Source organism: Herpailurus yagouaroundi, unplaced genomic scaffold, assembly GCF_014898765.1.
Source record: "Herpailurus yagouaroundi ecotype Mexico unplaced genomic scaffold, PumYag 252, whole genome shotgun sequence".
Classification (NCBI taxonomy): Eukaryota; Metazoa; Chordata; class Mammalia; order Carnivora; family Felidae; genus Herpailurus; species Herpailurus yagouaroundi.
The window spans coordinates 459,429-473,406 of NW_024412469.1; the positions used below are offsets into that span (position 1 = coordinate 459,429).

The window sequence follows — 13,978 nt, forward strand, 5'->3', positions numbered from 1 at the left end:
GTCACGATGTGTGATAAGGATATAGGTGACTTGCTTTGGGGAGCTGACAGAGGGGAACAGGTATGTACGCAAACACACAGGCACATGCCTTGGAAAAGTAGCCCTGCTATCACGAGAGAGAGAGGGAAGCACAGTACGTGCTAGTTTCATTTCTAGCCTTGTACAAAGCCTTGTTAATATATTTTTAACCTGTATTTATTTAATTAATTTAATTTAATTTAATTTACCTATCTATATTTAAATTGAAATTAGTTAACATATAGTGTAACCTTGGCTTCAGGAATAGAACCCAGTGATTCATCTCTTACATATAACAACAAGTGCTTATCCCAGAAAAGTGCCCTCCTTAATGCCCATCACCCATTTAACCCATCCCCCCCATCGACCTCCCTTCTAGCAACCCTCAGTTTGTTCTCTGTATTTAAGAGTCTCTTATGGTTTGCCTCCCTCTCAGTTTTTATCTTATTTTTCCCTTGCCTTCCCCTATGTTCATCTGTTGAGTTTCTCAAATTCCACGTATGAATGAAATCATATGATATCTTTCTCTGACTTACTTATTTCCCTAATGACTTGTTAATATTGAAAGGCTCAAGCCTGGTGACCTGAGCTAGGTTATTACATAATCCTCTCTTGAGGCTGTGGCTGAATTGTGATGGAATTTTGGACCACTCCTGCCTCATTTCCCCGCATGATAGCCCATAAAGCTCTAGAGGTGTCAATTCTTCCTCCTAGCAGATAAGCAATACCTATCAGTTCTTGTGGGTAGACCTTTATTGCTTCCCCTCTGGCAATGGCTTCTGGGCTTCAGGAGCAGAGCTACCACCCTCCACATCTTTTAAAATGCAGTATGTTAGAAATGCAATCAGAAAAAAAAAAAAAAAAAAAGAAATGCAATCAGTTTGCACCCACCAGCACCTCCCTCCTTCTCCAGTTCCCAACCAAAGCTCTGGATATTCACAAATCATTATGACTGCTTAATTTCAGAGAATTCTGCTGAATTGCCTCTACATTTCTCTGGATTGGTAAATAGGGATGAGCCTAGCTGCCCACAACAGCTGCAAGCCCCAGTAACTATGAAAGCGTGGTCTGTATCTGCATCCCAACCTACACTGACTGGGTGGACCCAACAACAGGAAACTGTCTGTGGGGCTCTGAATTTTCCTTCTGTAGTGTCATATTCTCCGAGCCCAGGAACTAAAGGAAAACAGAGCCATTGCCTTGTTGCCAGGGCAACCAAGCAGGTGCTCTGAATCTGGTGGTTCTTAACAAAATGCTCAATTTCTCCTTGCTGGGAGGCAGAGGTTGTTTTAGCTAGGGCAGAAGTTAGATTGCAAGTGCTCAGAACTAGAACAGTGTTTGCCATACGGCATCAGGAGGTCAGACACATCAGCTAAATCAGACTCCATTAGGGAAAGCTTACATTGGAAAGCTGGCAAGACAAAGAACTAATACTTAACCCAAATCCAGAGGTTGAGATTGCAGAACCAGGGTTTGAGATTCAGGCAAACTGGAGTTCATTTTACGGGAAGGTAGAATGCAAAGAAAGGTATCCAAGGGCACTGCTGTAAAGAACCTCAATGTGTTTGTAAGTGAAACCAAGACAGTATGAAACATAAACATTTGGGGGCGCCTGGGTGGCTCAGTCGGTTAAGTGTCCGACTTCGGCTCAGGTCATGATCTCATGGTCAGTGGGTTCGAGCCCCGCGTCGGGCTCTGTGCTGATAGCTCAGAGCCTGGAGCCTGCTTCAGATTCTGTGTCTCCCTCTCTCTCTGACCCTGCCCCGTTGATGCTCTGTCTCTCTCTGTCTCAAAAATAAATAAACATTAAAAAAATTAAAAAAAAAAGAAACATAAACATTTGTCAGCTTCATAGCAAAGTGTAGCCTTCTATCTCCTACCCAGCTCTTAGGTGATTTAAAATAGGCTTTGTTTCTAGTTTCAGGCCTGGGGTATACATGGTGAATCATATTATGGAAAAGCTCCTTCCTCAAGTTATGATATTATCTTGGTCTACTTTGGTCTACTTTGACCTCTGCTTCACCACAAACTTGCTGAAATCTTAAGCCCCTTCCTTCAGAAGGTCTTCTGTCCCAAAGTTTCACAGATAAGCCTCAGACAAGGTCCTAATCAGCTCTTACTTAAGGCTCTGCAGACCTAAATGCAGTCTGACTGGCAAACAACCATACCAATAAACAAAAATCTAAATTCCTTGTCTTCAAGGCTTATCTCATCAGTTTCATCCTATTACCAAAGCCTCCCATGTTTACCTCCTTTCAGCTTCACCAGTCTTTTTGTTCCTCAATCATCCCTACTTCCCACATCACCCATAAACCCAGGCCCTGCCCCAAATCCTGCATTTTATAGCTTTCCTTCCTCCATGCCACTCCCTATAGAATGAGGTCCACAGGCCAAGGGATGTGCCTATCAAAACCCAGTATCTCTCACTCTTCTAAATCACACATGAGATTGCTAGGACCACAGAAAGCTTTGTCCAAACAGCATCAAGCCTCCTCCTAGAGCCTGCAAGGACCTCTTCTGAGGTCTACCCTCCTGAGGCAACCACTCCCACTGGTATGTACATCTGTAGAGTCTGTGTTACAAGCATATCATGGAATATAATGAAATAAAAAATAATTATTAAACAACATGTTTGGTTAGGTCTGTCCAGAAATAAAGGGTTAAATTAAAATCAGTGTCTTCAACTGTGCCCTGAAGGTCAACTCATTAAGGCTCTGTTAAACCAGAAAGACAGGGAACCTCAGAGCTCAACTTTCCCCCAAGACACCTTGACTGGTCTCCCCTTCAGTCAATGGACTCTGGGTCTATTTAGTTCTAGAAACTGGGTGAGTTTTCATTGTAGCACTGATGTCAGTTTTCCAGCTCTCAAATTTTCTGTTATCCAAATCAAGCAATGCCTGATAGTTCTCCATGTATCTTGCCCCTAAAATCACTATAGGTACATTGTGGCCAATACACTCTAACTGCTATTCTGATTTTGATGTCCATTGTGTTAATTATGTACATCTTGCCTCTGAGAATTAAGTCCTGCCATAGGTGTCTGTCATTCTGGAATCCCATTATCCTCATTAATATTAGGCAGCCTAATTTCCATTCCACATCTACAAGCATCACTTGCAGAAAACAGGCACCACTAAGCTTCCTAAAGAAACTGGAATACCCAGCACTAGTATATTTCCTATTGCCTTAGAGATAGGAGTGAGCTCTGAGTCTTTCAGGGAACATAATCAGCAACAGGTTCTCAGGTTGTACATAGTAAATCCATTCTAATATTCTTGCCTTCCTGATCCATATGTCCTCACTGCTCAATATAATGCCAATACAACTGGCAACTTCACCTCACATACCCTGGGCCATTGTCATGACCAAGTTTAAAGAAGCCAACCTGACAGTTTGTTTAGAGCAACTCTAGGTCCTGGAACATTGAATCCTGAGCCATGGAAGATACCCCCATACCTGTGACTTCTCTCCTGTCCAGCCTTATATTCCCCTGATCTATTCTCAAAATTCACTCCTATACATATTCCCTTGTTCTCTGCTAATATATGTAATGGCCAGATTCTGTCATTTAATAGGTAGTCTGTTTCTTCCCTAAGCAGGGACTGTACCTTTTCTCTCAGGCTATGCTGAATTATGACCCTGGTTATGGGCCTGGATGTGATGAGTTGTGGCAGAGGCAGCTTTTAAAGAGAACAAGTATCATCTTATTAGGCACCTGCTTTAGGTGAGGGCATTGTACAGATTTAGGAAAGGGGAGGGTGTTTTCCTTTAGCAAAGGAAACAGGTATATTCCACTGTCCCAGGAATATTTCAGGGAAATTTTTAGTTGAGGGTTCTTAGGTTTACCCATTTAAATATCCTCATAACAGATTTTTTGTGTCCTCTTTCCTACCTGGCTCCTGGTTTTAATATAGTATATACATATTAAGCTACAAATTTAAATTCCTTTATATCTTTACTGTGCTTATAATTAGAATCTGGATCTGATTTTCAACCCATTCTACCCTGAGGCCAGACTGCCATTGATCCTGCTGGTTTTCAGAGGATCCCTTAAGTTAGCCATTAGCTGCCCAGAGTATATAATTTTATTTTATTTTTTTTCTTTAAGAATTCAGTTTTTTATTGAACAGTTTACAGAAGAGGTTTATTCAAAAAGACCAAAGCCTATGTCATCATCAGACTCCTCTGATTCTTCTTTCTTTGCTTCCACTTTCTTCTCAGCTGGCGCAGCCATGGTAGAAGGAGCAGTGCAGTGCCAGCTGCTGGGGCAGGTCCATCAACCCTACAGTGCAGATGAGGCTCCCAATATTGACATTGGCCATGGCCTTTGCAAGCAAGCCCATCCAGAAAGGTTCAACATTTATACCTGCTGCTTTAATAAGGGCATTGATCTTATCCTCCGAGACTGTCACCTCATCATCATGCAGGATGAGGGCCAGTAGATGCAGGCGAGCTCCTAGACAGAGGCCATGGTGTGGGAGATTGCTGAGTGGGCGCTGCTGGGCCACACCCCAATGCAGATTTCCCTGGGAGGAGTAAAGATGGTAGAAAAGTAGGGGGGTTGGGATTTCTCCTCATCCTTCCAACACAGTTGTATCCAAGTTAGACCACTTGGAACACCCAGGAATTCAATCTGTGGAGTGGCAGAAGGATCTCTATAGGTGGAGGGAAATAAGCTTGGTGAGATCGAAGTGCATGTATGTGCACTGGGGGAGATAAAACAGCTTAGGCATGAAGGGGAGGGAACTGCTTCTGTGGAGAGACAGAAGGAAGAGAAATACAGAGGGGATGTGAAATTACAGTATTGAAATATTATGAAGGAAAACCTCCCCGGACCAAGGACTGGGGAACGAGAAATACGGAGAGGCCAGTTTCTATTTTGCAAACAGCCCTAGGAGCTGAAATTTCAGAGGTTTCAAAAGTCTGACTTTCTTCAGGCCACAGTTTACAGAAGAGGCATGCACCTGATGGAGAAGGAGCCAGCCCTGGGGTGCTATAGCAATCTCAGGGGAGCACTGGGAGAGGACAGTCTCCTTCCTTGAGTTCTGTGGGAAGAGGGTATATTGCCAAGGAAGAAAGGCCCTGCAGGCACCAGCCAAAGCACCTGAACAGGGTTTGCGTGGTGCAGGGCCCTTTAAGGCATCGGGTTTCGAATGCCAGCTAAGCACCTAGAAGATGAAGGATAACTGTGGAGCCAGGCAAGCTGATCACCCACGCCAGTTCTGTGAGGGCTACCTGAATAGCATGGTTGGAGACACAAGGTCCACCCAGAAAGAGAGATTGGAGTGTTGCCATTTTTCTCCCCAACAGCAACACATGGGACTTAAGGGAGCAGCACGGCAGCCCCCAATGGAGGCGGGACCTCTTACACCAAACCCCACCCCTCCTTGCATGGCAACTGCTTACTTGAGGAAGACTGACACTGAGGCCAACCAGACGGCCTCTCCTGCAGACCAGCACAGCCACTGGTCCCAGTCACCAAAAGACAACTGTTTTTTGTTTTTGTCTACCTCTTTGTCCATCTGTCAATTTGTCTGTTTGGTCTTCTCTTCTCTTTTTCCTTCTACCCTCTTCTTTTTCTCTTTTGGAATAAGGTGCATAGTTTCTGATTTGTTTTTGGTCAATTCTTGTTCCATATATACATACATATTATATTACATATATTATTACATATATACATATTATATTACATATATACATACACATACATATATAATATGTATGTATATATGTATGTATGTGTATGTGTATATATACATATATGCATATATGTATATACATATGTATGCATATATGTATATACATATGTATGCATATATGTACATATATGTGTGTATGTATATATATATATACACACACATTTTTTTTCCATTTTGTTTGTTTAACCAGGCATTTTTACTCTATTCTTTTTACACCTTTTCTATATCTTCTGCTTCTTTATTTTCCTTTCTCTCTCTGGATTAAGCATTATAGTTTGCTTGACTCTCTGCTTGGTCTTCTTTTCTTCCCTTTCATTTTTCTTTTGTATGGGATCAGGCTTCCCCCTCCTTTCCTGTTTTTCCAGGGTTACCTCAACGAACAAATCAAAGCACACCTTCACACCTAGTTGAAGGTCCAAATACTCCACCACTACTAGCAAGGAGGAGCTTTGCAGAGGACTGACCAGTGGGACAGAGCAGCCAAATACGCAACAACAGAGTGCATGCAACACACTTCAAAAACACTTCCTAAAGTGCCAGGCTCTGGACAGTGTGTGACCCCTTTTTAATATAGTAGTACTTGCAGGTGCAGGACATATAACAAGTTATTAAAACATGTAAAAGGGGGCGCCTGGGTGGCTCAGTCGGTTGAGTGTCCGACTTCGGCTCAGGTCATGATCTCATGGTCCGTGAGTTCCAGCCCCATGCCACGTTCTGTGCTGACAGCTCGGAGCCTGGAGCCTGCTTCAGATTCTGTGTCTCCCTCTCTCTCTGACCCTCCCCCGTTCATGCTCTGTCTCTCTCTCTCTATCTCAAAAATAAATAAACATTAAAAAAAATTAAAAAATAAATAAAAAAATAAAACATGTAAAAGACAGAAACCTAGCCAAACTGATGAAATGGAAGAATTTGCCTCAAAAGAAAATTCAGGAAAAAATGACAGAGAATTGTCCAAAACAGATATAAACAATATATCTGAATAAGAATTTAGAATAATAATCATAAGACTAATAGCTGGGCTTGAAAAAAGCATAGAAGACAGAGAGAATCTATTGCTGCAGAGATCAAAGACCTAAGAAATAGTGACAATGAATTAAGAAATGCTATAAATGAAATGCAAAATAAACTAGGTACAGTGACAGCGAGGATGAAAGAAGCAGAGGAGATAATAGGTGAAAAAGAAGATAAAATTATGGAAAATGATGAAGCTGAAAAAAAAAGGGAAAGGAAATTACTAGATCATGAGGGGGAGAATTAGAGAGCTAAATGATTCCATAAAACAAAACAAATCTGTATTAGAGAAGTTCCAGAAGAAGAGTAAGAGAAAGGGGCAGAAGGTTTATTTGAACAAATTATAGCGGAGAACTACCCTAATCTGGAGAAGGAAACAAGCAACCAAGGCCAGGAGGCACAGAGAATTCCCTTCACAATAAAAAAACAGGTTAACACCATGACATATCATAGTGAAACTGGCAAAATACAAAGATAGAGAATTCTGAAAGCAGCTAATGGCAAATGATCCTTAACCTACAAGGTTAGTCACATACGGGTAGTAGCAGACCTATCCACTGAAACTTGGCAGGCCAGAAGGGAGAGGCAGGAAATATTCAATGTGCTGAATTGGAAAAATATACAGCTAAGAATCCTTTATCCAGCAAGTCTGTTTTTCAGAATAGAAGGAAAGATAAAGACTTTCCCAGAAAAACAAAAACTAAAGGAGTTCATGACCATTAAACCAATGCAGACTTTGCTTCCCTGGAAAGATCAACTACTTTAGAGGCAGCTAAGGAAAATATGCTGCCCTCCACCTTGCATCTCCTCCCAACTAACCACAGGCAAAACTTCATTAATTGTGATTTCACTGCCAGGGATCATTTAATACCCCACTTACCACCAGAAATAGGATCTTTATTGTCTTTAGTTAAGTAGGTAACCCAACTCAAAAATTCCATCCTGAGGGTTTTCTTTTTAGGGCTAATCCTGGAATCCATTTTCTTAGCCTCAATTTCCAAAAAAAAAAAAAAACCCAGGGCCTGAGGCAAAAATTTTGTGCTAATGTTTTATTGGGGAGTGCAATCTCAGGGAAGCAAGAATGAAGAAAAAGAGGATTCCATCAGGTAAGGAGAGAAGGCAAACACAATAGTACATTACTTAGCTGATCAAAGCTTCAAAAATTACACAATGGATTGCTCAGTGTCACAGGACCTCTCTAGAAAAAGCCATATGGAGCCACCATGTCTTGAAATCTTCTGTTAGAAAGAAAGATAGGCAATTTACCTGCTGATTCCTTCCTGTTTCCTGTTTTCCTTTACTCAAGTTTGCCCACACAGCATTAATGCCCCTGAACTTCCACATTCCTTCTGAATGTCCACTGGTTCCAGATGGATTAGACAAAACCCTAGAGTTACTGTGATAGCAACCAAGAACCATGGAACCTGTGGGGTTGAATCAATCTGAGAAGATCCATAAGCTATGTCTGGTACAGCCATAGCACAAATGGGGATGTGGGGGAAATATCATCTCACAACTAGAGCCATTCCAACTTATTATGAAAACTGCCAAAGAGAAACAAAGCCAGACTCTAGTTAAAGGCAGTAAAGACAGATTTACTCAATAACTACTCAGTTGGGAAAAGAATCCACTATAAATTGAGTTTAGCTTTGATTCACGTAGAAGTGACTAGGCATTTTAAAGGGAGAATGAGGGAGTAAGGAAAAAGAATAAGTAGGAGCTTGACAGTCTGGAAAATGGGAGATTACAAAAAAGTCAGTAGGTAAGTTGGTCAATGTGAATAGGCCATCTGAGTTTGCTGACTGATACTTATCAAAGTTAGGCTTCTACCCTCTCACAGAGACTGGGAGTCAGTGGCCCTATTGTCAGGTGTTGACTGAAATAAACAGTAAATTATTTTGGCAGACTTGAGCTCTCCCAAACAGAAACTTCCCAGGTATATGGCTTTGAGCTTGTAGAAACCTGCTAGAATTTGTTCCAGTCTTGGGGGTGCTGGGAGACAATGAATAAAATTGTTTATGCTGAGAGTCTGCAGTCTTTATAAACCAAGGTTGAGGCCTGGTGGAAAAGAGGTCTTAAGGGGACCCTGAATATGGTCAAGGAAAGAATCTGTGTCAGAACATCATGTACTACAGACTAAGGTGTCTGATACACAGCACTGTCTGACATCAGCCAAGTCTCTAGTCGTTAAGTCCCAAATTATGAATACAAAAGCAAGCCTTATAAAGATGATGCCTTTTACTGCAATCCCTTTATCTTTTATGTCAACCATTTTTTTAACTTCTTGAGAGATGATAACAATTATAAATGAAAAGATGTATATAATAAATCATTCAATAAATATTAGTTCCTTTATATGTTGAACTTCACTAAGAGACCCTCTGATACCAAATCTTTGTTCCCAAAGGTAATTCCCTCACCAAATGTCATCTTCAGTGAAGCCCTGGACTTTAAGCCTGAAGCTCATGTATATTTACTCCCACACTTCTCTGAGAAAGCTGAGGCCTTTAACACTTCCTGCCTGACTCACAGATGGAAGCCTCAGGCACCTTAAAATAAGACTCCTACATCAGTCTCCTAGAGCCAGAAAGTCTCTTTACTTTTCAACCCTTCCCTGACCTCTGGGCATTCTCTCCTCCTAACATCCATTAACACCATCAGGCCAGCCTTGGCTTCCAGGCTAACTCAGTGTCCTAGGGCCCTGGTTGGCAAGAAAATTTCAGAAACATTCATCCCAGTGAAAAAATCATCTTCCTTTGCAGCTGACTACCACCTCTCAAACCCGAAAAAAAACCAAGAAAACCTGATAAAAATCCCCTTGCTCCCCACCATTCTTCTTTGCAAGACACTAGGTAGCTACACTGCAATTTAGTCAAGATTAATTAAGGCCCTAAAAAAGTATTAATAAATTAACTGTGGTTTTCTACTATCAAAAAAAAAAATGAGTATTTTGTTGTTCTTGTTTTAGGAGATAATAAGCATTACCTCCTTATTATAAATTCAGGTTTTAGTATCATTGGCTTATAAGAGACATGGTTTTTAGAGAACAAATTCTTTCATTTACCTTACTGTAGGTTTATTTAAATTCTGTTTAATAGCAAAGTGACTTGGATAAAAACTAAAGTGAGATTGCCCCATGAAATTGTTTAATACATAAGAAAGAATGTACTCCATATCAGAATGCCTAAAATAAAAAAGACAAGAAATAGTAAGTGTTGGCGAGGATATGGAGAAAAAGGAACCCTCATACTGAAAAGGCGGGCCTATGCCGGCAGACTCCATCTTGTTCTGTGTCCTTCACCTTGACCACACCTCCTCCCCTTGAGCAACTCCCCCCCCACCACCTGCCTAACAGGACTCAGACCCTTCCCCAGCCAATCGGCTGAGGCCACAGCCATTACCTCACCAACTGCTCCTAGGCCCCAATAAAACCTTTGTCCTTTTGAAACTCGCTCTCTCTCCCCGGTATCTCACCGCTGCGTTGGTGCAGGTAGGGGATTGAGCTCGAGCTAGCTCGAATAAAGGCTCTTTTGCTTTTGCATCGGCCTCGCTCCCTAGTGGTCTTTGGGGATCACGAATTCTGGGCATAACAATACACTATTGGTGGGAATGTAAATTGGTACAGCTGCTGTGAAAAGCAGAATGGAGGGGCGCTTGGGTGGCGCAGTCGGTTGAGCATCCGACTTCAGCCAGGTCACGATCTCGGGGTCCGTGAGTTAGAGCCCCGCATCAGGCTCTGGGCTGATGGCTCAGAGCCTGGAGCCTGTTTCCGATTCTGTGTCTCCCTCTCTCTCTGCCCCTCCCCCGTTCATGCTCTGTCTCTCTCTGTCCCAAAAAATAAATAAAAATGTAAAAAAAAAAAAAAAAAAAAAGGAAAGCAGAATGGAGGTTCTTCAAAAAGTTAAAAATAGAAATACTATATAATCCAATAATTCCACTACTGGGTATTTACCCAAAGAAAACAAAAGAGTAATTTGAAAAGATATGTGCACCACTATGTTTATTGCAGCATTACTTATAATAGATAAGATATGGAAGCAACTTAAGTGTCCATCAATAGATGAATAAATAACATGTGATATATATATGACATATATATTACATGACATATATATTACATATATAACAAAATATTACACAGTCATGAAAAGGGATGAGATTGTGCTATTTGTGACAATACGGATGGACCTAGAGGATATTATGCTAAGCGAAATAAGCCAGACTGAGAGAGATAAATACCATATAATTTCACTTATATGTGGAATATGAATGAAAAAACAAAACAAATGAATAAACAAACAAAAAGCCCAACCATACATATAAATACAGAGAACAAACTGATGGTTGCCAGAGAGAAGGCAGATGGGAAGGATGAGCAAATTGAGTGAAGGGGTGGGAGATGCAAGTTTCTGGTTATGGAATGAATAAATCACAGCATAAGGAATATAGTCAATGATATCGTAATAGCATTGTATGGTGACAGCTACACTTGTGGTGAGCATAGCATAACATATAGAAAACTTGAATCACTAGGTTTTACACCTGAAACTAACAAAATATTGTATGTCAAATATACTCAAATTTAAAAATTAAAAAAAGAAAAGAATCTGAGTTACCTCTGAATCCTAATCCAACTCTGAAAAACCCTACCTGGTATGCTTTTAGAGGATCTACTCCTTACTGCTAAGATGCATTTAAATTTTTCAAATATCTAGTTTTCAATATTTTAAAATAAATCTGAATATTTAGATTGCCAAAATCTCTATCACAGAAAAGCTAGACCAAGAGAATTCTTTTCCAAAAAGTTATCTCTCCAGAGTTAATCAAGGAGGAGAAATGACCTAGATGAGTTATTTTGTTACCTTAACCAAATTTTTTTAGAAGACTGTGGGTTAATTAGAATCATAAAATCTCATCCTTGAGTTAAATATTTTGATCTGATCACTTTGGTTGATATTTTGCAAATTCTTGGGACTTGCCCCAAATCAGAATATGTTAAAATGGTGTGTTAAGAATCTGCATTTTTAACAAGCTGTGTAAGTGATTCTTATATCCACTGAAGTTTGAGAATGAGAATGGAAGGAGACAGGCCCTCATATACTGCTGATGAGAGGGCAAGTCAATGGTACTTTATTGAAAAGCAGTTTAGTAGAAACTCTCTCAACCAATCCTGAATTAACTAAATTATTAGATAAACTGACACTGTATTCTTTCTATAAAACACACTGATTGCCTGGACCCATTGAGTCCAGCTACTTTATAGGCTTTATAGGCTACTCTTTGATCTGCTCTTGACATTTTGAATTTTCTTTTTATCAAGAGTCAGTGCTTTTTATTTTAACACTTTTATGTCAATTGTACTTGTTTTGCAATTATGTTATTTAATCGTATTATGTAAAAGAAAAGAAAAAGAGATGTTTCAGGGAAAACTAAATGAAATGCTTTGGATAGATTCTAAAGACATAACACACACACAAAAATGTCAAATTAGGAGCAAAATATAGGAGGAGGAATATACATTTTTTTCAGTTTTTGCCCCACCTTAAAAAAAAGGAAACAAAAAACCCTAAACAATTCATTGCAGATGTCATTTATCCAACAAAGATTATGTGGAACTTTAATCATGGGTCCCATTGTCAACAACAACAGCAACAACAATAAATTCCATTGACCTAAAAACAAATTTTAAAATTTCATTCAAATGGGTGAATGAATACATTTGTAATTTATATTTTCTAAGTAAAAGTAAAATACTTAAGATATATGTATAGATTTTATACATATATATGCTTGTCTGTGTGTATAAATATATATAATAATATACATAATATTTTTATGACTTCCCTCTTTAGCCACCTATTTTGATTAATAGGCCATTTACCAGCTTTTATCTCTTTGATTAAGAGGGCTTCTACCTTTCAAAATATGCATGTTCTTTAATCCAGTGAATATATATCTAGGAACTTATTCTAAACAAATATCATTTATCACTTATAAGGATAGACAGGGATAGATATGTAAATATACAGATATAGCTATAGATATGCGTATGTGTGCATGTGTGTGTTCATGTTGGTATTTTTTATACGAGCAAAACTTAGAAGCTTCCCAAATATCCACCATTGGGAGTTTGTTAAATATGTTATCCGTTCAATAGATATTATGGAAAACCATCAAAAACATCAAAATAGATCTCTATATAATAACAAACATTGTTCAGGTTATTCGGTTAAGTGTTAAGTAAACATTACATACACATAGAAAAATGACTAGAGTATTTATATTAAAAAATTCACAGTGGTGGGGCACCTGGGTGGCTAATCAGTTAAGCATCTGACTTCAGCTCGGGTCATGATCTCATGGTTTGTGAGTTCGAGTCCTGCATCAGGTGAGCGTGAGCCCCGCTTCTGGTGGACATGAGCCCCACTTTGGGTGAGCCCCACTTCTCTCTCTCTCTCTCCCTCTCTCTCCCCCCACCTTGGGATTCTCTCTCCCTCTGCTCACTTGAGCCCTTTCTCTCTCTCTCTCTTTCAAAAAAAAAAAAAAATCACAGTGTTTTTTTCTAAGAGATGGTAGAAATTCAAGTGATTTTCCCCCATTCTGTTTATCTCTAATTTCTACAATGAATATGTATTGCCTAGGTACTAAAGATAATAAAAGACAAATGAAAAACGTTGGGGCTGAGAAAGAAAATAATTTCTGTTTTAAAACTGACCAATTCTGATTCTTTGACTACTTAAAATCATATTTATCTTTGTGGACCTCAATAGAAATTACAACAATATTCTCTAAATTTTCTCCTAAAAAGTTGTCTTTAGAACACACTTATCATAATGGGGGTTCTGTGGTTACTTCAACAGATTTTTATCACTGCTTTATATCATTGAAGGGCATTTATTTACCAATGTCAGAAGAGGGAGTGGGGGAAAGACTTTCTTTCTTTCTTTCTTTCTTTTTTTATAAGCCATTCTAGAAACCATTAAAGTTAGACATACAGGTATATAAACATTTTTTTTCTCTCAGAAAATATCATTAAACAGCAAAAACAAAAATAGATGAATTTTCCAGGAAAATTAAAATATTTACAGTGGATAAAACCTGTGGTTATCCATGCTTGCAAAATGAACAGATTGCAAATTTTTCTACCTTTAATTTTTTTTGTTTATTTTTAATATATGAAATTTATTGTCAAATTGGTTTCCATACAACACCCAGTGCTCATCCCAAAAGGTGCCCTCCTCAATACCCAT

The 13,978-nt window shown here is 39.4% G+C and overlaps 1 pseudogene; it reads right to left on the reverse strand.

The window, feature by feature from the left end:
- Positions 1–4,120: 4,120 nt before the first annotated feature.
- On the reverse strand, positions 4,121–4,489 carry LOC121020830 (60S acidic ribosomal protein P1-like; annotated as a pseudogene).
- Between the last annotated feature and the right edge of the window lie 9,489 nt (positions 4,490–13,978).